This window comes from Epinephelus lanceolatus, chromosome 4 (genome assembly GCF_041903045.1).
Source record: "Epinephelus lanceolatus isolate andai-2023 chromosome 4, ASM4190304v1, whole genome shotgun sequence".
Lineage (NCBI taxonomy): Eukaryota > Metazoa > Chordata > Actinopteri > Perciformes > Serranidae > Epinephelus > Epinephelus lanceolatus.
Window position 1 is genome coordinate 19,237,036 of NC_135737.1, and position 25,907 is coordinate 19,262,942.

General features: G+C 41.4%; 2 pseudogenes; both read left to right on the forward strand.

The window, feature by feature from the left end:
* The first annotated feature begins 1,408 nt into the window (after positions 1-1,408).
* LOC144462668 (odorant receptor 131-2 pseudogene) lies at positions 1,409-2,341 on the forward strand (annotated as a pseudogene).
* Positions 2,342-17,091: 14,750 nt separating this feature from the next.
* On the forward strand, positions 17,092-18,024 carry LOC144462669 (odorant receptor 131-2 pseudogene; annotated as a pseudogene).
* The last annotated feature ends 7,883 nt before the right edge of the window (positions 18,025-25,907 follow it).

The window sequence follows — 25,907 nt, forward strand, 5'->3', positions numbered from 1 at the left end:
CCAGAAGTTGGGGTTGGGAGAGAGAGCCAAGTCATTTTCCCATTTTGTGGTTGGGAGTGTTATGGAGGTGTCTGAAATGGATATATGTTCATAAGGTTTTGAGGTGACTATTTTTTGTTTTTTTTTTAGTTTTGGATTTTCATATTCTCGTTGCTTAGTTGGGATGTCTGTAGTGTGTTGTTGGTGTTCATTTTGGATTTAATTGTAGATTTAGTAGGATAGTATCCACAATGGATGGCAAAAGCACTATCCACCTAAAGTTCCGTTCGCTGCTGATGCTGCTGCTGCTAGCTAGAGGGTGATGACAGAGAGCGTCCTCTTCTGGCTAGCTAATGTTAACTTACATGAACATTTACCACCTGAAAAAAGCTATGTGTTGTGTTCAAATATTGTCACATCAATAAAAAACCCAAGCACCGAACAAAAAGTAGCCCAATGCAGACAGTGGGTCCATCATTAATAGGCTGAACCCGACCCAAATATTGCTTGTAAAGGCTTGAGTTGGGTATCCACACTCTACTGCTCAGCACCAAACAGCAGACAGACACAGTTAGAGACTAGCTGGTGAACACAGTGGAGCATTTAGCAGCTAAAAAGGGACAGATATTTCCCTTAGGAGTTGGTGGAGACTAAAAAAGAGCTAAAAGAGAGTCAATATATGGACTGTCATTCATCAAATGAATGATTATGTTACTTCGTACCTGCTGAATGTTTAAATTAGCAACTGTTGGGTAACAAGTTCACTACATCAACTTAAAAGTTGACTCAATCTATCAGTGTTGTGTTCAAAGCTTTCCCTGAATTGGTCAAAGAAAAATCAGTTAATGCAGGTTTAAGCATTTAACGTTGACCCACATGACATACAATACAATAATACAATAATAACTTTCTTACACACTGGTTGCAATATTTGAAAATGAAAATAACTGATGATGCTGTGATTTGTCATCGTTGCCCCTATAAAGTCTCCATACACAGACCTCTCTCAGAGGGAGCTCAGCAGAAGCCATTCATCTATAGAACTGTGTGCAACAGTTGTAACTGCAGGGATGGTTTGGTAATGTGAGGTATTGCATATGCTTGTTTTGTGTGTGTGTTTCTATCAAATTTTTTGTGGGTACAAGTGATATTAAACTTACGCCTATTGTTTTTGGTTTAATCAGCTAAAATTCTACCAGTTGCAGCTGTGAGGTTGTTAAAAAATAAATATTTTGATCTTTGTGCAACGAAAAAAAACTGTGCATCTAACTTATACAAATACAGTATTTTAGATTACATTAACAGACACAGTTTAGTCACATTAAAGTTCTTTCATTTTGGATCTGTCTTTAGAGCTACAATACATGAATTTGGGCCCTGTCTAAAACCCTTGAAAAGCTTTTCTTTTTTTTTTTAAACAGAGAAATATATGGCAGCCAATAACTCAGTTAATGGCAGTGAATCCTCAGTGTACACGATCAGTGATCGGGTCATTTTAGTTCAAGTTTTTGTGTCAGTTTTTCTTTTCATCAACTTTTTGATGATCACAACTTTCTTTATGAAAGATTTCTTCTACACAACCATGCGCTACATCTTATTTGCTACAGCACTACTGTCTGATTGTCTGTTTTTAGTCATGACTGATACCCTGCTCATTATGTCCTATTTTCGGTATACCATAAAAATGTGGTTGTGTCTTATTATGTATATTGTTTTGTCTCTGTGCAATTTTGTCACACCAGTTACTCTGACAGCAATGACTCTGGAGCGCTATGTGGCCATATGCATGCCCCTGCGCCATGGACAGTTGTGCTCCACACACAGAGCTCTGCACTGTATCCTGGTAATTCATGGCCTCAGCTGTGTACCCTGTATTGTTTACCTCTCTATTTTCTTTGCATTTACGACCCACAGCCTCTATACCAAGAGCAGACTGTGCTCCGTGGAAGTGTTCATCTCCCACAAGTGGCAGGGTCATCTTAGGGCAGCTATAAGTCAGTTTTACTTCTTGATTATGTGTATTGCTATTGTTTTCTCCTATGTTAAAATAATGAAAGTGGCAAAAACGGCATCAGGAGAGAATAAAAAGTCAACATGGAAAGGGCTCAGAACAGTAATTCTTCATGCTTTCCAGCTGCTGCTCTGTCTCATCCAGCTGTGGTGTCCATTCATAGAAGCTGCTGTACTTCAGATTAATTTCAGGTTATACATTAATGTCAGGTACTTTAATTACATTGCTTTTATTCTTGCTCCGAGATGTCTGAATCCTCTCATTTATGGTGTCAGGGATGAAAAGTTTTTTCATGCACTTAAATGCTATGCTCTCTGTGGCTTGTTTAAGAAACAATCATCATTTATTTGATTGATGAATTATTGTTATGATGTTACACTATATATTATATAACATATTTAAATATGTTTATCTGGATGTCATTCTCTGTGCATGTCTACATGTGTGATCATATTGTACTGATGAGTATTCAATCCCATTCCCTGTAATTTTACTAACATTAAAGTGACCCATACAACCTTGTCTGTTTCATCCCTTGATTGATTTTAATTTGATATGACTTCAGATCAGCAACAAACAAAACACCAATCCTGTTACAAGCGGTTACAAAACATACAGTTTATAGTTTAAATGTCTTGAAAATGAATGTTCTTATGCAGCCTACTTTGGTTGTGTGCCTGTTTAATACATAGAGCAGCCTCTGGCTCCATGAGTCTGTTGATTTGAGCTGTGTTCTAAAACTGTACCCTCTACCATGAAGGTTAAAGACCAGAAAGTGCTTTTACATCCTCTACCAGGCAGGCAATACTGCACTGGTAGGATCTTTCAAATGCTCTGGCATTTGAAGCAACCTCTTGTAGCCTATAGGCCTACTTCATTAACATTTAGCTCAAAGTGACGCTGTGCCTGAGTAGAGCCTCAAAGAGCTACTAGCAAGGCTGTAGGCCCTGTTTACACCTGGTATTAACATGTCCTGGGCTTACTCAGCTGATGTCCATGCTTATCTGATGCCCCACCAGTTAAAAACCAAAAAAACTTTTGTTGGTGCTGTCACAGAGACGCTGAGCCTGAGGACTCTACTCCCAGCGAATGGTCAGTTCTCAAGCAGCCGTTGTCAGCTGGTGAATCAATACACTGGGTGCAACCCTTCAACTAAAAAAGATTTTACCATAGACAGTATAATTAAAGGATATAGCTATAGTGACATCACCCATTGGTTTGTGGACTGTAACCATGTTCATTTCTGCTGTAAAGTTGGGCACATTAGCATGGGTGTCTATGGGGATTTACTCTGCTTTGGAGCCACCCTCAAGTGGCCATTTGATGTACTGCAGTTTGGGCACTTCCTCAGCGTTATTCCTCAGCCTTGCAGGTTGCCGCTTGGACTTTACTCATTTGAAATACTGAAGGCTGTAAGTGTGCTGATGACATGACAAACTTCCCACTGGTTAAAAACAACAAGGCATTTGGTATTTGCAACCTGAAATGATTAATGTGTTCATTTCAACCCACTGGCCAGAAAATAAAATGTTGGCCATGTACATTTCTGCAAGCTATGGATATGTTACATTTGCATGTTATTATGTAGCAGATACTTACGTTTAAACAATGCTTTGGTTAATGTGTGGTTATTGAAGGAAGACTCAATGACAAAGGCTCGATCTGCAGCCTTGCTGGACTTTATTGTAGACAAAGCGTATGCTTCACACCGCACAATGAGAAAACCCATTAAAGCAGTTTACAAAGCACTCTTATACCCTTCCTCAGATAAACATCATAACTAACTTTCCATGTGTGTGTGCTTTGTGTGATTTCCTAGAAGTTGCTTGTATGTTTATCTCACTTGGTGTTCCACCACACTTTGTTCTGCCGACATCCTTTTTCCAACCAAAATGTTTTCTATCACAATGTCTGCCACTCTGTTCTAAGACTTCTCCCCAGAGTGAGACCATTTAAGATTGCTCAGTTTCTGAAAAACATGTTCTGCTGAATACTTGACCTTAAGAGTCAAGTGCTTCTGGGCCTCATTCTGGGCCTTGGACAGCTGTCATTTTTATTCAGATATTGCAGCATCTTGCCAATTGCTTCATCGTCATTATTGCTATTGCTAAATACATTCTGCATCATCGGATTTCATTTTGCTAATTTCCTCATGTTCACTGCTTCGGAAAGTATTGGACTTTTTGTTTTGCAATTAACACCTAATTACCCTGAAAAACAACTTTGGTTCAGAAAGGTGCTAAATAACTTTAATAAACCAGCCAACTCAACAGCTCTTCTTCACAGGATGACCCTTCTAGAGCTCCCAGCCAAGCCATGGCAGACAGGAGACCACCTACTACTACTGACTATTATTCAAGGTGGGTGACTGCAGATATTCTCAGGAACCACACATCAACGCACATAATAAAATGTTTGAGACACTCATTTACAACTCATGGCATCCTAGAGTGCACTGACATTAACAAAACATATCTCAAAGAAAATGGCATCACACACTGCCATGTCTCACCATACTGGCCTCAGGCAAATGGTGAAGCTGAAAGACAGAACAGGACCCTTTGTAAGGCCATATGTGCAGCTCAGTCTGAAGGTGAAGACTGGTGCACTGAGCTTGATGTTTTCCTTATGGCCTACTGTAGCACCCCACACTGTGGCCACAGTCTATCAGAACTGCTATATAACCGCAAAATCAGAACTAAACCTCCCTAACTGTCAGCAAACAGTCAGTTGCATCCTATCAAGATATTGCAGTTTGCCAGGCTGATGCTGCAAGAAAGGAGAAGGGACGCGTTGATGCAGACAGAGTCAGAGGAGCAACAGACAAAGTCCTCCTCCGTCAGTAAAATTAAACAAACTTTTGATGCCATTTGAACGAGACCCATACACTATTGTATGCAGGAAAGGAAATTCAGTCCATCTTGTAAAGGATGGCAGGAAGATTTTATGTCATGTGTCATTTGTGAAACTGTGGATTCAACAAGAGCAAGGGACAGTCCCAACTGGCAAAGATGGAGAGAGGTCACACACCCAACCTGTTGAAATGCAGGCCACAGATAAAATTCCCCAGCAGGGAGCTCAACCTCAAAGAGCCAGGCGAAGGCCAGCCCATCTAACAGACTATGTCACTTAGACATTTGCTATAATGGAGCAGAATGATCTACGGCGTTGTCTTAAAGGGAAATTTCGGTTTATTTCAACCTCTCTCCTATCATCCTAAATTTGTTTCCAGTGACTAGTGACATAAAAATAATAGTTAGCATATTAGCCATTAGCCTAGATACAGCTGGGGCACACAGTAGCATCAGACCTGTTAAAACGTAAGTGAACGGGCATACTTCAAGTGTAAAGTTAGTCCACTACACAAGCTTTTTTTTCCACAAAGACCGCCTCATATCCTCAGGATAAATGTCAAAGAACATATAGAAAACGACATGTAAACATGTTGTCTTACCTTACCGGTGTGCTGCCATGTTTGTTTACCATCTAGCTCTGCTTTCCAAAGCGCCGCCAAAATATATCTCACAAGCTCTAGATAAAGCCCAGCTGGATACTAACGTTACTCCAGGTGGAGGTGTCTCGTCCTCGGTCACAACCAGACCTTGAAAATAAGGCTACAACCGGTTCCATTCCTTTCAACAGAGGCATTCCTCTTCTGTGGGCGCTGGGGCACAGCATTCACAGGTACACCACCAATCTCCAGAGCTACGCAGCCTTGCAGCAGCCATTCCTCCTCTCTTGTCCTCTACCTGTTGCGCCTCTCTCTGTCTCGCCTCCTCCGTTCTTCAATTTCACGAAGCTCTTCTGTTTACCATTTAGCTCTGCTTTCCAAAGCACGGCCGAAATATCGCGAGAACAAGCAGCAATCTCATACCGTGCCTGAAATCAACAGGCACGGTATGAGAACAAGAGAGAACAAGCAGCAACAGGTGGAAGGCAGAACCGGACAGTAGCCTGAAAGATTAATTAAATTATTTTATGAAAGATTTATAGAACAATGGTGACTTTTTGCCAGACTTCGACTTTGTGGAGGAGGAATTTGATTTTGCAGAGTTTGATGGCCGCCCTTATTTATTTGAGCCAGAATACATTGACGAAGAGCTTCGTGAAACTGAAGAACGGAGGAGGAGAGAGAGAGAGAGAGGCACAACAGGTAGAGGACGAGAGGGGAGGAATGGCTGCTGCAAGGCTGCGTAGCTCTGGAGATTGGTGGTATACCTGTGAATGCTGTGCCCCAGTGCCCACAGAAGAGGAATGCCTCTGTTGCAAGGAATGGGACCGGTTGCAGCCTTATTTTCAAGGTCTGTTCAAGGTCACTTGAAGTATGTCCGTTCACTTACGTTTTAACAGGTCTGACGCTACTATGCTCCCCGGCTGTATCTAGGCTAACGGCTAACATGCTAACTATTATTTTTATGTCACTAGTCACTTGAAACAAATTTAGGACGATAGGAGACAGGTTGAAATAAACCGAAATTTCCCTTAATGGCAGGGTAGTCCACCCCTCACCATTCAGGTCATGTGTCTCAGAAAAGAAAAGAAAAGAAAAGAAAAGCAGTGCTTTGTGAAGGAAAAGTTTGGTTAAATTCCTGTTTGAGCATAAATGGTTATTCACTACACGTTTGCAGTAAATACCTGTATTTAGTGTCAGTTATGACAAGTGCATTCTCGGAACCCATCAGCTGTATTCGGCGTCTGACTTCCGGCAGACAGCGATACAGCCTCTGGGGGCAGACCCCTGATTTTTTGGCATTCTGGTTTGATTTGGGTGGAGGAGGTGAATTTCTGTTTCCGACTTCTGTTTATATATAAGTAAATATGCTGAACCATTGCGATGGATTCAGGGTTTGCAGTGATGCCCATTCTGTTCCGCCTCGTTAGTTCACCGCACAGACCGTTTAACCTGGCAACAACTGCTGCCGGCTCAAACGTGATCGGTCAATATCACACGGACGACAAACAACCTACAACCGGAAACCAGGGCTCTTCCGCTCTTCTTCCGGAGGCAAGATCTCCGGGGTTTGCCTACAGACTCTACATTCACTGAATGTAGAGTCTGTATATAGAGACTATGACAAGTGAGGACTTACAAATGTTGCATATTGAAAGTTGAATGTGTTATCAACAGCAGAATGTGTGAATGGAGTTTCATAGTTAGACATGTTTATATTGCTGAGATATTAGAATAGAAAAGAAAGAAATGTATTCATCCCCAAGGGAAATTCAAGTGAGTTAGCATCTGAGAAGGGAGGGATGTAGTATACCTCACCTCTGGGAGGTGAAGGAATAAGATTTGGGTTGTTGTGGTTCTGGTTAATGTTGAGCTCTGTAAGCGCGAGAAATAACACAGATGGCGAATCCTCAGAAGAGTACACTGTGTTTTGTGTTGAAGTAAGAACACTGCACCGATCCTGCCTGCCTCTGACCTGCCTTCTTCCTCTGATTCTCAGTAAGCGCCTCAGATTTCTGTTTCCAACCAAGAGACCTGCTTCTGTGTCCTTGGTTCCTGTTTGTCTGTGGCTGCTTGGCATTTTCACCCGACAACGATGACGGCGCTACAGTGAGTGTTCCACTCAGCTTACCTGGGGTCTCCTGTGGTCCAGAGGTTTTCACCATGTCACCACACTCTCCATCATGTGTGCATCCTGTGAGTAGTCACCTGCTGTCTTCTCAACCTTCCGCCTGGCCTTGACCTACCTTCTGCGTGCTTCCTTCTAGTTTGTCTGTTTGGACTGTGTATTAACCTGCTTCCAGATTTCCTGCCTCCTAAACTACGAACCTACCTGCTCCTCCACGGTACTGTTGCTTACTGTTGAATTGAACTGTTTGTTGTTGAGCTAGCACCCCTGCTCACCTGCCTACCTCTTGGCCTGGATTAGCCTGCCAAACCAGCTGGGCTGCCAAGAACTTTGAGAAGAGATTTTCCTGGAGTGTAGAACTGAACTGTGTGTTGTTTTGTATCCCTGCTCTGTACCTACTAAATAATAACAATGCACATTATTACTAACTGTTTCTGGTCTCTGTTGTGCTGCTATTGGGTCCAAACACCACCTGTTACAGATTGACACTTTGTGGTTCATAATTGCATGTATGAACAACACATGCTCTTCAGGAGAAATCCTACTGTCTTTGGTTATCCCCTGAAAAATCCTGCAGGGCCACTAGCAGGTTGACATTTTTGTCATTTATTAAAATATCAATAAGCAACACAACTGAGTTTTTGAGCCCTCAAAATATATGTACCCTCACAAGGATCTTGGATATATATTTTGAGGGCTCAAAAACTCAGTTGAGTTTGAGACACATCCGTCATTGCTTGAGAGCGTCTGTTTCAGTTGCACTGGCACTATGCACTTTCAGGGTTCAGGTAGGAACCCAGACACAAAAAAGACTACAAAATTTGGCTGCTTTACGGCATACGTCATATCCCCTTCCTCTCTTTAGAGTACCGTAACCAAACAGAGGTGAATGAAGTTAGACGCGGTTGTCATGGCTGAAGCGATAAAGAAAAGGAAGAAGGTGAAGGTGTTGTCCAAGGAGACAAAGAAAAGAAAACAGGAGAGTGATAAAACAAGAGCTTGAACAAGGATTAATATTGGCCCGGCTTTCACACGCTGGCGAGAGCTGAAAGAGAAGGAGGGATGCCCGACCAATGGTGACCTGGCGCTGTTACTGCTGTTACCCTATACTTAGGAGACTCACTGTCTGTAGGTCGGCTGCCTCAGGTACATTTTAAGATAAAGTGTTAGCCTACATACAGACAGCTTTCATTTTATTTTTATTTTTTAATCTTTAACAGTTTGCTGTTAGCACTGCAAGCGAGATGTGCTTGTGTCAACCGCGATCGTAAATCATAATAGCGGTGAATGAGAGACTGCGGACAGAGCAGATTGAAATATGGTTTTATATATGCTGATTACATGTCTTGATAAAGTATTGGCTTGGGTGGCAAAGGTTTTATCGCACTTACTTTGGTATTGTTGGCTTGTCAACAAATGCACACTCCAAAAGATTTTGCAACAGTTGTAACAGACAATACCGTTTTTCGTCTGTGGGGGGACCCCGTGAGGTAAAAAGCACAATCCTCCATTGTGTTGCTTTAACAGCTATTGAATAAATAGCCATTACATGTAGTACGGACATTCACGGTTTCCAAGGAATGAATTGTAAAAACATTTCTCCCCCTTACTGATGTGGAAAAACTCTTGTCAATCCTAATTTTGATGAATAATAAATAAACTAGATGAGCCCCAGTTGATCTTATTTGAAGTCATGTTTAATACAACACAAATCTGACAACATCTTGGTACAACATGTCTGCACAGACACAGCCATACCAAAACAATTATTAAGCTTATAATTATTAAGCTTTATATAGTGTATCACATTTGTTTGAAGCATGTGTAACCCTTGATCCAATCTGCTTCAGCTATTTACTGACTAAGATGGTAAACCTTATATCAACATGCTAGCATCTTCATTGTGAGCATCTCATCATGCTGATGTGCTTGATTCTATAATGTGCAGCTCTGGTGATGGTTGCAAAGTTGTTCATTTAACTGGACATTTAAATGCAATTTGATCATACAGTGTAAAAAGTAATCTAATCTAATCTATTACAAGCATGTTGATGATAGTTTTTGATACCAATATTGAATCCTTACAGAAACTGCAAGACAAGTCAATAGTTTTCCAAGTATGAAAAACTTTTTTTACTTGTTGAGTCATCCATCTCCACTCAGAGCCAAAACAACAGAGGATAGTTAATAATTAATGAAGCGATAAACTCTTAATGAGTTTCTGAGTTGCTGGTAGTGATTATGTGAACAGACCAGACAACAACAGTGCAAACTTTGCAAAACAAACTGTCACATAGACAAATGATCCTGTGAAGTTGTGCAAAGTTTCTCCAAATCAGCACTTCAGGTCAACTGACTTTTGCTTTCATGTCTAAATGGCTGGTTTAGATAATAAAACTATCAGCTATTATTGCTATTTATTGTTGATTGTCCTGTTAAACACTATTTGAACTCAATTTGTATCCTCAACTTAATGATTAATGAACACTAGTTGAGAAACAATCTGTTGCACTAAACCAGATTTACAACCTCACAGTTGTTAGCTAAGTTGCAGCTTATGTCCATGTCTGTTCACACTGAGACGATATAAGCAGTGAAGCCTTTGAAGGAATTTAATAAAAGATATTAAGTGTTTTTTGGGGGGGGAAACATGGATGCGTCACACAGCTTCAGCCTGGCAGCACAGATCTAGTCAGCACAGTTTCAAATTGGACACCCAAGATTAGTGTCACCAATTCAGTGTCTGACCAAATGTCTCCCCTTCTGTTCCTGAGTTAACATGTTAAATTACGCCCAGGAAAATGTTTCTGCAGAACATTATCATGTCACAGTGAAGTTGACCTTTGACCTTTTGGATATAAATTGTCATATCTTCATTATTATATCTTGACTAGTTGTTTTTGCCCAATAAATTATAATCAGTTCATCACTGAGTCCAAATAAACATCTGAAAAAAAACTGAGGAAATTTCTTAAATCCTCTTAAGATATCGCACTCACAAGAATGAGACCAATGCAAGGTCATAGTGACCTTGACATTTGACTACCAAAATCTAATCAGTTCATCCTTGACTCCAAATGGACATTTTCTCTTACCAAATTTAAAGAAATTCCTTTAAGGTGTTCTGGAATTATTATGTATGAATATTATGTATTATATAAGAGAATGAGACAGAGGATATCATACCTTGACTTTTGACCTTTGACCACTTAAAATCTAATCAGCTCATTGTTGAGTCCAAGTGGATGTTTGTGCCAAATTTAACGAAATTCCCATGTGCTCACAATCGCATTCACAAGAATGGACTGGATAGATAAACAACATAGTGCCTCCAGCTATTGCCAGCAGGGAGGCATAAAAAAGGTCAGTTAAGAGGTATCTAAGTTTTTTTTTCCAGTGGGTATTTTTATGGGAATGTGGATCTTCCAGATTATTTGAGGTAGGGTGACCATATTTTGATTTTCAAAAAAAGAGGACACTCGCCCCGGCCACGAGATAGCCTACTTAAATGATACTTGCAGTTTACTCAAAGATGCCTTATAATTTTAATGTACTTAAAGTTTATATGTATGAATAGAAAATTCAGTTATATTACAAAATAGCCTAATATCTCTCAAAGACAGAAATTTACATAGGCTTCTCAGAGATTACTCAACTTGATTTTATTATGCCTAAAATAATAATCTTTTTACAAGTTTCAATTGTACAAAAATAAATATAAATGTAAAATAAATGTAAAATCTCTGGAATGAAATAATGATAGAAATAATGTCTCTTCTGTATTAGAACAATCAACTTGTAAAATAATAGCTATCTTTTCAAGTTACCTACTTACTGGACAAATAAATAAATAAATAATATGAAATAATGTTCTGAATAATACCTCTTCTGTATTAGAAAATCCATCTTTGAGCTCCTCGGCACCTAGACACAGAATCATATGTGCATACGGTGCACTCAACCTCCCATATATCCCAACTTGGTCGGCACGGTAAGTTGGGAATCTTTTCTGCAGTTCATCTATGAAGCCGCACTTGCGTTTTGGCATCTTGGAAGCTTAGAATAATGCTGCGCCGCGGGTGTCTGCTGCTTCCTCGTTGTGAGTGTTCGCCGATAAGGCAGCCTCTCGGGGATTACGCGCGCGCACACACACAAACACACACACACACACACACACACACACACACACACAAGGAAAACCGGACATTATCATCAATTTATAAACACCCCCCGGACGCTCTGGACAGGACGTGAAAAGTGGACATGTCCGGGCAAAAGAGGACGTTTCGTCAGCCTAATCTGAGGAGTGTCGATGGTTTAGCATGTTCCACATTTTATGCTAAGTGTGTCATGCAGTGTGTAGCTGGGCTTGATCTTGACTTGGATTCTTGGTTTTGTCTTTGGGCTCTAGTTCCGCAGACTGGGTGAGGCGGGGGTGCAGCGCAGCTGCCAACTGGGTGTGGCCAGGCGGATTTTGCAAGTTTGGCAGACTGTGCGCCTGGCGCAGCTACTCATCTGTCCCACCTCCATCCCTCCTACCTGCGCAAGTCGGAAAGAGGGAGGAGAGAAGGCATGGAGTGGGTTTTACACACATCACACCAATCAAATGAGCCCCTCTCCTCGCCCTTAAATGCGCCGCTTGAAGGCATAATCAGAGTTTACTCAATTCGCCATGGCAGAAGAGAGCAGCAGCGTCAGATGACCAAACTTCTCCCAGGAGGAAACTGATGTTTTGGTCCGGGAGGTCCAAGCTCGCACTGTCCGAATAAACGGAACTGCGAGCAGACCTCCACGGGCTGATGATGCAAAGGTAGCCTGGGATGAAATCACCACAATTGTAAATCAATGTTGCCTTTCTCTCGTGCGTGCGCGCTCTCTCTTTCTCTCTTGCAGTCTCACTCTGTTTCTTTTCTTTTAACTTTTCTAAGATGACAGATGCTGAATATATACTCCCTATCTGATGCTGTGGCTGTTTGTGGTTGGCTGAGAGGGATGTGAACTCATTAGTTTGCAGCTGTGTCAATCAAATCAGGTTGGGTTTTGTTGGGAATAGAATGATGTTATGTGTTTTACTATAAGTTGTGTTTCACTATATAAGTTTTAGATGTGTGAACAATGAGAATACTGAGATGATTTCAGCTGATCTGAATGTGTTTGCTTTGCAGAAGTGGAGAAGTACAGGAGAGGAAGAGACATGAAGTCTGAGGAGCACATACCGCAATGCTTAGATAATTAGTTTCATATATGGTAAAAAGAATAGAAAGTGATATACAGATAGTAAGGTACAGCACGTGTAGGGAGTTGTGTTGTTCTTGTCTTTCAAAACAGGAACCACGCCCCCACCGCCAGCGGGAAGGAGTCAGATTAACACGAGGCAGGGGCGTGGTGTAGTGAAGGAGGAAGTGGAACTGCCAATGAGAAGAGGACAACGCCTTGCGTGCACAATGACACTCTGTTATGCTCAAATATACTGGGTCAGGGAAAGGACAGGAGGTCAGACTTCGTGAACTGACACACCTTTGTTGTTCGTCAGGGACGTGAAGTTGAGACCCAGAGCTCTGTAATTGTATTCCTTTACTGCTTAATAAACTACATTAACTGAGACCGAACATCTTCTCCTATTGCTTCATTAAAGAACACGCAGGACTGTGCTCACACATAGCACATTGGAGAGTAGGATGAGACTCTTAGTCCATTAGTTTCCATTACGCGTGCCAAACGTGCTAAACGGTGCCAATCCCCTTTGATCTGACATCACGTGTGACGGGAATAGTGTTTTTTTTGGGTATTTATTGCATTGTTAATGTGCCTGACATTCTGGAAACCTGCCTGTGAGGTTTTGGTGACGTGTGCGCACTGTCTGCTGGTCAGCCAAACTTCGGCTTACACCGGCTGCGCTCTGCCTGTGCTGAGAGTCGACCTGGCTTCAGCTGGCGAGCTTTTAGCGCACCTTCGGCGAAGCCTTTTGGCACGAAACTGTCACTGCGCCAAGCTGGCTCTGTCGACACCTCCCCCTGCTGCGCTGCCACACCCTTCTCAGCACACCTCACCTCGGGTTGTGCTGCTCGAAACTAGCTCTGCGTGGGGTTCGCCACCCTGCGCTGCGCCGGGAAACTAGAGCCCTCTGTCTCAACAAACTCTGGTCTTGGTCATGACCTGGTCTCAGTTTAGGTGGTCGTAATTACAACACTGCCCCATGGCTTTACAGAGATTTCTAGAAAGTTTAGGTCACTGTTTCACTTTTGGGCCTGTAACTTTACTCTTTTGTTTCACTCTCACAGTGGCTGCAACAGACAGTTGTTTTCAGTGATAAAGCTCTAAAACCCACTGCACACTACCTGATCAGTAGAGCGTGGCTCAGGCCAAGTAGCAATCAATCCCAACATGGACCCAACAGACACTGTATGTTTTATGACCAGAGTTGGGTATAACGTGTTACAAAGTAACAGCATTACAGTACTTTGATTACTTTTTGCAGTAACAAGTAACCTAACACATTAGTTTGCTGTTTGAGTAATCAAATACTTAAGTACATTTTCAAAAAAGACATCAGTTACTTCCGTCACTTTTAGAACGCTGGTCCTTCAGCCCCGAAACAGCAATGGCTGTCGTTTGGTTCTAATAATGGAGATAATGTTAAACCTATCAGTCATCGGCCTATCAGCTTGTGGCTCACTACGTGGTCGGAGAAATGATGCCGTTCTCTACATAGAGTCTAAATAGGTGGAGTAGGACTCGCTGACAGACATATTTCAGACTCAAGATTTGCATTATGCCTGGTACACACTACATGCTGGTACTCACCAATGATCCCCGGTCGTCTTTCACGGCATGTGCGATGTCATCGGATTATTCTTGTCCTGTTTTTATTACTTTGACTATTATTTGAGTCGCTGTGTGTCTGTTCATGTGCCAGCCGACATGTTGTTGTAGTCACCTAAAAGCGTCAGCAGATGGCAGGAGCTACATTTGAAGCGCCATATATAAACCGTCAAGCTACTGTATCTTCCACAGGAAGATCTGACAAATGTTTCAGAATAAAAGCCTATTTACAGAATGGAGGGTTCTCTCAGCCAAGGTTATAAGGGGCTTTTAATTTGAAACAAGTGTTGATTTTGAAATGATGGTACGATATGTTAACTTTATGAAGACAACGGGAGCGGATAAAAAGTAAAAATATAAAGATACGGAGGGATTAATAAATAACGGACCGTCTATAATGTAGTTTGTTTCAAATGAAGCTGGGAGCCTCTGCAGTTGTGGTGAGTAAAAGCCCCGCCGCTATTTGTTAATGTTATTACTTTATGTCCTACCGTGAGGATGTACCATTGTTTGCTAGCTTGATGCTAATAACAGTAATGTTAACTCAGCGGGTTGACAAAGTGCCTCTGCTGTTTCACACCATCATTTCCCCCTTTTACTCTGTGTGGTAACATCCCTAGAGGAAATATTAAAAACGCTGGGATGTTGTTGTCATACTGTTGTCTACGGCAGCAGATCGTTCTGTGTTTCTACTGGTCAAAGTGATGGCTGTGATGGGAGAATTGGATCTCAGTGAAGGGCAAGTGTTCCATAACTTTAATTTTGGAGACAAAAAATGCAGGCTTAGCGCCCTGTGGTCCATTGCCCAACAGGAAATGTAGAATACTCAAAAGTACTTTAAAAGTGCTTGAGTTACTTTTCTCAGGGAGTAACGTTTGAAGTACTTTTAAAGTAATTGAGTTACTTTACTCAGGGAGTAACGCAGTAACTGGTTACTTTTTTAGAAAGTAATGCAGTAACGTACTTTGATTACTTTTAAAGTAACCCTTACCCAACACTGTTTATGACTCAACCTGAGCCAAGCCAGGCACAGTTGATGTACTGAAGTGTGTCCTTATCATGCTGTTGTTGTGACTGCTGTCCAGAAGGAGTGAACTGGTCGACAGACCCAAGTGGCATGCATATAATTATCTGTGCTACCCAGTGTGCATTGTGAGCAGGTTTCTGTGTCAGCCAGTCCCATTTTAAACATTTTACTCCGAGTGATGTGGGTTCTGTGGATGGTTTTTATATTGTATAAGTTGTAAATTTCTGTTAGTGGTCAGAGAGAAGCTGTTGTTATTGATTTGTATCCAGAAGTTGGGGTTGGGAGAGAGAGCCAAGTCATTTTCCCATTTTGTGGTTGGGAGTGTTATGGAGGTGTCTGAAATGGATATATGTTCATAAGGTTTTGAGGTGACTATTTTTTGTTTTTTTTTTAGTTTTGGATTTTCATATTCTCGTTGCTTAGTTGGGATGTCTGTAGTGTGTTGTTGGTGTTCATTTTGGATTTAATTGTAGATTTAGTAGGATAGTATCCACAATGGATGGCAAAAGCACTATCCACCTAAAGTTCCGTTCGCTGCTGATGCTGCTGCTGCTAGCTAGAGGGTGATGACAGAGAGCGTCCTCTTCTGGCTAGCTAATGTTAACTTACATGAACATTTACCACCTGAAAAAAGCTATGTGTTGTGTTCAAATATTGTCACATCAATAAAAAACCCAAGCACCGAACAAAAAGTAGCCCAATGCAGACAGTGGGTCCATCATTAATAGGCTGAACCCGACCCAAATATTGCTTGTAAAGGCTTGAGTTGGGTATCCACACTCTACTGCTCAGCACCAAACAGCAGACAGACACAGTTAGAGACTAGCTGGTGAACACAGTGGAGCATTTAGCAGCTAAAAAGGGACAGATATTTCCCTTAGGAGTTGGTGGAGACTAAAAAAGAGCTAAAAGAGAGTCAATATATGGACTGTCATTCATCAAATGAATGATTATGTTACTTCGTACCTGCTGAATGTTTAAATTAGCAACTGTTGGGTAACAAGTTCACTACATCAACTTAAAAGTTGACTCAATCTATCAGTGTTGTGTTCAAAGCTTTCCCTGAATTGGTCAAAGAAAAATCAGTTAATGCAGGTTTAAGCATTTAACGTTGACCCACATGACATACAATACAATAATACAATAATAACTTTCTTACACACTGGTTGCAATATTTGAAAATGAAAATAACTGATGATGCTGTGATTTGTCATCGTTGCCCCTATAAAGTCTCCATACACAGACCTCTCTCAGAGGGAGCTCAGCAGAAGCCATTCATCTATAGAACTGTGTGCAACAGTTGTAACTGCAGGGATGGTTTGGTAATGTGAGGTATTGCATATGCTTGTTTTGTGTGTGTGTTTCTATCAAATTTTTTGTGGGTACAAGTGATATTAAACTTACGTCTATTGTTTTTGGTTTAATCAGCTAAAATTCTACCAGTTGCAGCTGTGAGGTTGTTAAAAAATAAATATTTTGATCTTTGTGCAACGAAAAAAAACTGTGCATCTAACTTATACAAATACAGTATTTTAGATTACATTAACAGACACAGTTTAGTCACATTAAAGTTCTTTCATTTTGGATCTGTCTTTAGAGCTACAATACATGAATTTGGGCCCTGTCTAAAACCCTTGAAAAGCTTTTCTTTTTTTTTTTAAACAGAGAAATATATGGCAGCCAATAACTCAGTTAATGGCAGTGAATCCTCAGTGTACACGATCAGTGATCGGGTCATTTTAGTTCAAGTTTTTGTGTCAGTTTTTCTTTTCATCAACTTTTTGATGATCACAACTTTCTTTATGAAAGATTTCTTCTACACAACCGTGCGCTACATCTTATTTGCTACAGCACTACTGTCTGATTGTCTGTTTTTAGTCATGACTGATACCCTGCTCATTATGTCCTATTTTCGGTATACCATAAAAATGTGGTTGTGTCTTATTATGTATATTGTTTTGTCTCTGTGCAATTTTGTCACACCAGTTACTCTGACAGCAATGACTCTGGAGCGCTATGTGGCCATATGCATGCCCCTGCGCCATGGACAGTTGTGCTCCACACACAGAGCTCTGCACTGTATCCTGGTAATTCATGGCCTCAGCTGTGTACCCTGTATTGTTTACCTCTCTATTTTCTTTGCATTTACGACCCACAGCCTCTATACCAAGAGCAGACTGTGCTCCGTGGAAGTGTTCATCTCCCACAAGTGGCAGGGTCATCTTAGGGCAGCTATAAGTCAGTTTTACTTCTTGATTATGTGTATTGCTATTGTTTTCTCCTATGTTAAAATAATGAAAGTGGCAAAAACGGCATCAGGAGAGAATAAAAAGTCAACATGGAAAGGGCTCAGAACAGTAATTCTTCATGCTTTCCAGCTGCTGCTCTGTCTCATCCAGCTGTGGTGTCCATTCATAGACGCTGCCGTACTTCAGATTAATTTCAGGTTATACATTAATGTCAGGTACTTTAATTACATTGCTTTTATTCTTGCTCCGAGATGTCTGAATCCTCTCATTTATGGTGTCAGGGATGAAAAGTTTTTTCATGCACTTAAATGCTATGCTCTCTGTGGCTTGTTTAAGAAACAATCATCATTTATTTGATTGATGAATTATTGTTATGATGTTACACTATATATTATATAACATATTTAAATATGTTTATCTGGATGTCATTCTCTGTGCATGTCTACATGTGTGATCATATTGTACTGATGAGTATTCAATCCCATTCCCTGTAATTTTACTAACATTAAAGTGACCCATACAACCTTGTCTGTTTCATCCCTTGATTGATTTTAATTTGATATGACTTCAGATCAGCAACAAACAAAACACCAATCCTGTTACAAGCGGTTACAAAACATACAATTTATAGTTTAAATGTCTTGAAAATGAATGTTCTTATGCAGCCTACTTTGGTTGTGTGCCTGTTTAATACATAGAGCAGCCTCTGGCTCCATGAGTCTGTTGATTTGAGCTGTGTTCTAAAACTGTACCCTCTACCATGAAGGTTAAAGACCAGAAAGTGCTTTTACATCCTCTACCAGGCAGGCAATACTGCACTGGTAGGATCTTTCAAATGCTCTGGCATTTGAAGCAACCTCTTGTAGCCTATAGGCCTACTTCATTAACATTTAGCTGAAAGCGACGCTGTGCCTGAGTAGAGCCTCAAAGAGCTACTAGCAAGGCTGTAGGCCCCGTTTACACCTGGTATTAACATGTCCTGGGCTTACTCAGCTGATGTCCATGCTTATCTGATGCCCCACCAGTTAAAAAACAAAAAAACTTTTGTTGGTGCTGTCACAGAGACGCTGAGCCTGAGGACTCTACTCCCAGCGAATGGTCAGTTCTCAAGCAGCCGTTGTCAGCTGGTGAATCAATACACTGGGTGCAACCCTTCAATTAAAAAAGATTTTACCATAGACAGTATAATTAAAGGATATAGCTATTGTGACATCACCCATTGGTTTGTGGACTGTAACCATGTTCATTTCTGCTGTAAAGTTGGGCACATTAGCATGGGTGTCTATGGGGATTTACTCTGCTTTGGAGCCACCCTCAAGTGGCCATTTGATGTACTGCAGTTTGGGCACTTCCTCAGCGTTATTCCTCAGCCTTGCAGGTTGCCGCTTGGACTTTACTCATTTGAAATACTGAAGGCTGTAAGTGTGCTGATGACATGACAAACTTCCCACTGGTTAAAAACAACAAGGCATTTGGTATTCGCAACCTGAAATGATTAATGTGTTCATTTCAACCCACTGGCCAGAAAATAAAATGTTGGCCATGTACATTTCTGCAAGCTATGGATATGTTACATTTGCATGTTATTATGTAGCAGATACTTACGTTTAAACAATGCTTTGGTTAATGTGTGGTTATTGAAGGAAGACTCAATGACAAAGGCTCGATCTGCAGCCTTGCTGGACTTTATTGTAGACAAAGCGTATGCTTCACACCGCACAATGAGAAAACCCATTAAAGCAGTTTACAAAGCACTCTTATACCCTTCCTCAGATAAACATCATAACTAACTTTCCATGTGTGTGTGCTTTGTGTGATTTCCTAGAAGTTGCTTGTATGTTTATCTCACTTGGTGTTCCACCACACTTTGTTCTGCCGACATCCTTTTTCCAACCAAAATGTTTTCTATCACAATGTCTGCCACTCTGTTCTAAGACTTCTCCCCAGAGTGAGACCATTTAAGATTGCTCAGTTTCTGAAAAACATGTTCTGCTGAATACTTGACCTTAAGAGTCAAGTGCTTCTGGGCCTCATTCTGGGCCTTGGACAGCTGTCATTTTTATTCAGATATTGCAGCATCTTGCCAATTGCTTCATCGTCATTATTGCTATTGCTAAATACATTCTGCATCATCGGATTTCATTTTGCTAATTTCCTCATGTTCACTGCTTCGGAAAGTATTGGACTTTTTGTTTTGCAATTAACACCTAATTACCCTGAAAAACAACTTTGGTTCCGAAAGGTGCTAAATAACTTTAATAAACCAGCCAACTCAACAGCTCTTCTTCACAGGATGACCCTTCTAGAGCTCCCAGCCAAGCCATGGCAGACAGGAGACCACCTACTACTACTGACTATTATTCAAGGTGGGTGACTGCAGATATTCTCAGGAACCACACATCAACGCACATAATAAAATGTTTGAGACACTCATTTACAACTCATGGCATCCTAGAGTGCACTGACATTAACAAAACATATCTCAAAGAAAATGGCATCACACACTGCCATGTCTCACCATACTGGCCTCAGGCAAATGGTGAAGCTGAAAGACAGAACAGGACCCTTTGTAAGGCCATATGTGCAGCTCAGTCTGAAGGTGAAGACTGGTGCACTGAGCTTGATGTTTTCCTTATGGCCTACTGTAGCACCCCACACTGTGTCACTGGCCACAGTCTATCAGAACTGCTATATAACCGCAAAATCAGAACTAAACCTCCCTAACTGTCAGCAAACAGTCAGTTGCATCCTATCAAGATATTGCAGTTTGCCAGGCTGATGCTGCAAGAAAGGAGAAGGGACGCGTTGATGCAGACAGAGTCAGAGGAGCAACAGACAAAGTCCTCCTCCGTCAGTAAAATTAAACAAACTTTTGATGCCATTTGAACGAGACCCATACACTATTGTATGCAGGAAAGGAAATTCAGTCCATCTTGTAAAGGATGGCAGGAAGATTTTATGTCATGTGTCATTTGTGAAACTGTGGATTCAACAAGAGCAAGGGACAGTCCCAACTGGCAAAGATGGAGAGAGGTCACACACCCAACCTGTTGAAATGCAGGCCACAGATAAAATTCCCCAGCAGGGAGCTCAACCTCAAAGAGGCGAAGGCCAGCCCATCTAACAGACTATGTCACTTAGACATTTGCTATAATGGAGCAGAATGATCTACGGCGTTGTCTTAAAGGGAAATTTCGGTTTATTTCAACCTCTCTCCTATCATCCTAAATTTGTTTCCAGTGACTAGTGACATAAAAATAATAGTTAGCATATTAGCCATTAGCCTAGATACAGCTGGGGCACACAGTAGCGTCAGACCTATTAAAACGTAAGTGAACAGGCATACTTCAAGTGTAAAGTTAGTCCACTACACAAGCTTTTTTTTCCACAAAGACCGCCTCATATCCTCAGGATAAATGTCAAAGAACATATAGAAAACGACATGTAAACATATTGTCTTACCTTACCGGTGTGCTGCCATGTTTGTTTACCATCTAGCTCTGCTTTCCAAAGCGCCGCCAAAATATATCTCACGAGCTCTAGATAAAGCCCAGCTGGATACTAACGTTACTCCAGGTGGAGGTGTCTCGTCCTCGGTCACAACCAGACCTTGAAAATAAGGCTACAACCGGTTCCATTCCTTTCTACAGAGGCATTCCTCTTCTGTGGGCACTGGGGCACAGCATTCACAGGTACACCACCAATCTCCAGAGCTACGCAGCCTTGCAGCAGCCATTCCTCCTCTCTTGTCCTCTACCTGTTGCGCCTCTCTCTCTCTCGCCTCCTCCATTCTTCAATTTCACGAAGCTCTTCTGTTTACCATTTAGCTCTGCTTTCCAAAGCACGGCCGAAATATCGCGAGAACAAGCAGCTATCTCATACCGTGCCTGAAATCAACAGGCACGGTATGAAAACAAGAGAGAACAAGCAGCAACAGGTGGAAGGCAGAACCGGACAGTAGCCTGAAAAATTAATTAATTTATTTTATGAAAGATTTATAGAACAATGGTGACTTTTTGCCAGACTTCGACTTTGTGGAGGAGGAATTTGATTTTGCAGAGTTTTATGGCCGCCCTTATTTATTTGAGCCAGAATACATTGACGAAGAGCTTCGTGAAACTGAAGAACGGAGGAGGAGAGAGAGAGAGGCGCAACAGGTAGAGGACGAGAGGGGAGGAATGGCTGCTGCAAGGCTGCGTAGCTCTGGAGATTGGTGGTATACCTGTGAATGCTGTGCCCCAGTGCCCACAGAAGAGGAATGCCTCTGTTGCAAGGAATGGGACCGGTATCAGCCTTATTTTCAAGGTCTGTTCAAGGTCACTTGAAGTATGTCCGTTCACTTACGTTTTAACAGGTCTGACGCTACTATGCTCCCCGGCTGTATCTAGGCTAACGGCTAACATGCTATTATTTTTATGTCACTAGTCACTTGAAACAAATTTAGGACGATAGGAGACAGGTTGAAATAAACCGAAATTTCCCTTTAATGGCAGGGTAGTCCACCCCTCACCATTCAGGTCATGTGTCTCAGAAAAGAAAAGAAAAGAAAAGAAAAGAAAAGAAAAGCAGTGCTTTGTGAAGGAAAAGTTTGGTTAAATTCCTGTTTGAGCATAAATGGTTATTCACTACACGTTTGCAGTAAATACCTGTATTTAGTGTCAGTTATGACAAGTGCATTCTCGGAACCCATCAGCTGTATTCGGCGTCTGACTTCCGGCAGACGGCGATACAGCCTTTGGAGGCAGACCCCTGATTTTTTGGCATTCTGGTTTGATTTGGGTGGAGGAGGTGAATTTCTGTTTCCGACTTCTGTTTATATATAAGTAAATATGCTGAACCATTGCGATGGATTCAGGGTTTGCAGTGATGCCCATTCTGTTCCGCCTCGTTAGTTCACCGCACAGACCGTTTAACCTGGCAACAACTGCTGCCGGTTCAAATGTGATCGGTCAATATCACACGGACTACAAACAACCTACAACCGGAAACCAGGGCTCTTCTGCTCTTCTTCCGGAGGCAAGATCTCCGGGGTTTGCCTACAGACTCTACATTCACTGAATGTAGAGTCTGTATATAGAGACTATGACAAGTGAGGACTTACAAATGTTGCATATTGAAAGTTGAATGTGTTATCAACAGCAGAATGTGTGAATGGAGTTTCATAGTTAGACATGTTTATATTGCTGAGATATTAGAATAGAAAAGAAAGAAATGTATTCATCCCCAAGGGAAATTCAAGTGAGTTAGCATCTGAGAAGGGAGGGATGTAGTATACCTCACCTCTGGGAGGTGAAGGAATAAGATTTGGGTTGTTGTGGTTCTGGTTAATGTTGAGCTCTGTAAGCGCGAGAAATAACACAGATGGCGAATCTTCAGAAGAGTTCACTGTGTTTTGTGTTGAAGTAAGAACACTGCACCGACCCTGCCTGCCTCTGACCTGCCTTCTTCCTCTGATTCTCAGTAAGCGCCTCAGATTTCTGTTTCCAACCAAGAGACCTGCTTCTGTGTCCTTGGTTCCTGTTTGCCTGTGGCTGCTTGGCATTTTCACCCGACAACGATGACGGCGCTACAGTGAGTGTTCCACTCAGCTTACCTGGGGTCTCCTGTGGTCCAGAGGTTTTCACCATGTCACCACACTCGCCATCGTGTGTGCATCCTGTGAGTACTCACCTGCTGTCTTCTCAACCTTCCGCCTGGCCTTGACCTACCTTCTGCATGCTTCCTTCTAGTTTGTCTGTTTGGACTGTGTATTTACCTGCTTCCGGATTTCCTGCCTCCTAAACTACAAACCTACCTGCTCCTCCACGGTGCTGTTGCTTACTGCTGAATTGAACTGTTTGTTGTTGAGCTAGCACCCCTGCTCAACTACCTACCTCTTGGCCTGGATTAGCCTGCCAAACCAGCTGGGCTGCCAAGAACTTTGAGAAGAGATTTTCCTGGAGTGTAGAACTGAACCGTGTGTTGTTTTGTGTCCCTGCTCTGTACCTACGAAATAATAACAATACACATTATTACTAACTGTTTCTGGTCTCTGTTGTGCTGCTATTGGGTCCAAACACCACCTGTTACAGATTGACACTTTTTGGTTCATAATTGCATGTACGAACAACACATGCTCTTCAGGAGTAATCCTACTGTCTTTGGTTATCCCCTGAAAAATCCTGCAGGGCCACCAGCAGGTTGACATTTTTGGCATTTATTAAAATATCTTAAAGCAACACAACTGAGTTTTTGAGCCCTCAAAATATATATCCAAGATCCTTGTGAGGGTACATCAACTCACAATAGGTTGGATGACACATCCGTCATTGCTTGAGAGCGTCTGTTTCAGTTGCACTGGCACTATGCACTTTCAGGGTTCAGGTAGGAACCCAGACACAAAAAAGACTACAAAATTTGGCTGCTTTACGGCATACGTCATATCCCCTTTCTCTCTTTAGAGTAGCGTAACCAAACAGAGGTGAATGAAGTTAGACGCGGTTGTCATGGCTGAAGCGATAAAGAAAAGGAAGAAGGTGAAGGTGTTGTCCAAGGAGACAAAGAAAAGAAAACAGGAGAGTGATAAAACAAGAGTTTGAACAAGGATTAATATTGGCCCGGCTTTCACACGCTGGCGAGAGCTGAAAGAGGAGGAGGGATGCCCGACCAATGGTGACCTGGCGCTGTTACTGCTGTTACCCTATACTTAGGAGACTCACTGTCTGTAGGTCGGCTGCCTCAGGTACATTTTAAGATAAAGTGTTAGCCTACATACAGACAGCTTTCATTTTAGTTTGTCTTTAACAGTTTGCGGTTAGCAAAGCAAGCGAGATGTGCTTTTGTTGACCGCGATCGTAAATCATAATAGCGGTGAATGAGAGACTGCGGACAGAGCAGATTGAAATATGGCTTTATATATGCTGATCACATGTATTGATAAAGTATTGGCTTGGCTGGCAGAGGTTTTATCACACTTACTTTGGTATTGTTGGCTTGTCAACAAATGCACACTCCAAAAGATTTTTGCAACAGTTGTAACAGACAATACCGTTTTTCGTCTGTGGGGGGACCCTGTGAGGTAAAAAGCACAATCCTCCATTGTGTTGCTTTAACAGCAATTGTATAAATAGCCATTACATGTAGTACGGACATTCACGGTTTCCAAGGGATGAATTGTAAAAACATTTCTCCCCCTTACTGATGTGGAAAAACTCTTGTCAATCCTAATTTTGATGAATAATAAATAAACTAGATGAGCCCCAGTTGATCTTATTTGAAGTCATGTTTAATACAACACAAATCTGACAACATCTTGGTACAACATGTCTGCATAGACACAGCCATACCAAAACAATTATTAAGCTTATAATTATTAAGCTTTATATAGTGTATCACATTTGTTTGAAGCATGTGTAACCCTTGATCCAATCTGCTTCTGCTATTTACTGACTAAGATGGTAAACCTTATATCAACATGCTAGCATCTCTTTATTGTGAGCATCTCATCATGCTGATGTGCTTGATTCTATAATGTGCAGCTCTGGTGATGGTTGCAAAGTTGTTAATTTAACTGGACATTTAAATACAATTTGATCACACAGTGTCAAAAATAATCAAATCTAATCTAATACAAGCATGTTGATGATAGTTTTTGATACCAATATTGAATCCTTACAGAAACTGCAAGACAAGTCAATAGTTTTCCAAGTATGAAAAACTTTTTTTACCTGTTGAGTCATCCATCTCCACTCAGAGCCAAAACAACAGAGGATAGTTTAAATAATTAATGAAGCGATGAACTCTTAATGAGTTTCACAGGAGTTTATTTGCCTGAAGAGAATAGTGATGATCGGCTCATTAGCATCACTGCTCTGTTTGGAGTCTAAATCCACATGGAGAAAAACAAACCATGTCTGCAGAGTGTCACCATCATATTCCCCCAAGACGCCTCAGTGTTAGCTGCTGCTAGTGACTATGTGAACAGACCAGACAACAACAGTGCAAACTTTGCAAACCAACTGTCACATAGACAAATGATCCTGTGAAGTTGTGCAAAGTTTCTCCAAATCAGCACTTCAGGTCAACTGACTTTTGCTTTCATGTCTAAATGGCTGGTTTAGATAATAAAACTATCAGCTATTATTGCTATTTATTGTTGATTGTCCTGTTAAACACTATTTGAACTCAATTTGTATCCTCAACTTAATGATTAATGAACACTAGTTGAGAAACAATCTGTTGCACTAAACCAGATTTACAAC